Below are 1,078 nucleotides of genomic sequence, written 5' to 3' on the forward strand. Positions count from 1 at the left end.
TTCCAGAATCTGTCATTAAGGAACGGAAAATTGTTTCCCAAACAATAAATTTGGACGAGCCCAATCAGGGGGTGTACACTAAACGACTTCATGAAAAATAATACTTCAAACAAAATATTCGAAATCAAGATGTAGGGTCTACATCCTTCCTTGCATCACAAACCCGGTGAAAGGCTGCGGGCTCTCGCATTTTGTTTTTGACGAAAGAGAGACTCGGAATTTACTATACCAACTTTTGGGAATTTTCTCAGTGTTGAAAATTAAGGTAAGATGCTCTATAGAGTGCCATAATAAAGGGTTTTTTTATAGAACCGCAAACTAGGACCGCTGTGCATAATAGACTCGAAAATATCTTGAACATTAAAGAGAAAATTATAGATTTCGGTAAACAATTTCATTAAAATTTTCTTAGGTCGGTCATTAAGTTATGAATAAAAATGTTGGGAAAAGGAATTGAAATACCATTATTTTTCACTTTCATATTTTTTTATTGCTCAAACAAATCGCCATTTTTCTTATGCACACACGCCCAAAATGTTTACCCCCGCCTCTTACGCACGCTTTGTGCATAACTTAGAATGGTGAAAATTATGGACGGTCCCTAACTGTACCAAAAATTGATTGCCTAAATTGCTTGCCCCCTCCAACTCCAAAAATTGCTTTTTTGCCCCTCCCCATGACCAATTTGGACCCTCCCCATGGCTCATTGATTCAACCGCAGCCCCTCTAAATTGGTGAATAAGCTCGGACATGTGTAAACATTGATAAAAATCGTTTCAAAAAATTAACCTAATTAATTTCGTACATTTATATGGCTTAATGCATTCTGATACATAATGTTTCTCTATTAATCTAAATTGTTGATTTTTCTTTCATATGCATGTAAATAATGTCTGTCACCGTGTAATTATTGTTTGCTTTGTACTATGGGCTGGAGGCCTACGTACTTAATAAAATACAATGAATGAATGAATGAATGAATATTAATTTTGAAAATCACTATTTTGATGTTATTATTATTAATAATAATTAATAGTCTTACAAAGGTGTCCGATAAATTTCTGAATTGATTTTTTTT

Source organism: Amphiura filiformis, chromosome 8 (assembly GCF_039555335.1).
Source record: "Amphiura filiformis chromosome 8, Afil_fr2py, whole genome shotgun sequence".
Classification (NCBI taxonomy): domain Eukaryota; kingdom Metazoa; phylum Echinodermata; class Ophiuroidea; order Amphilepidida; family Amphiuridae; genus Amphiura; species Amphiura filiformis.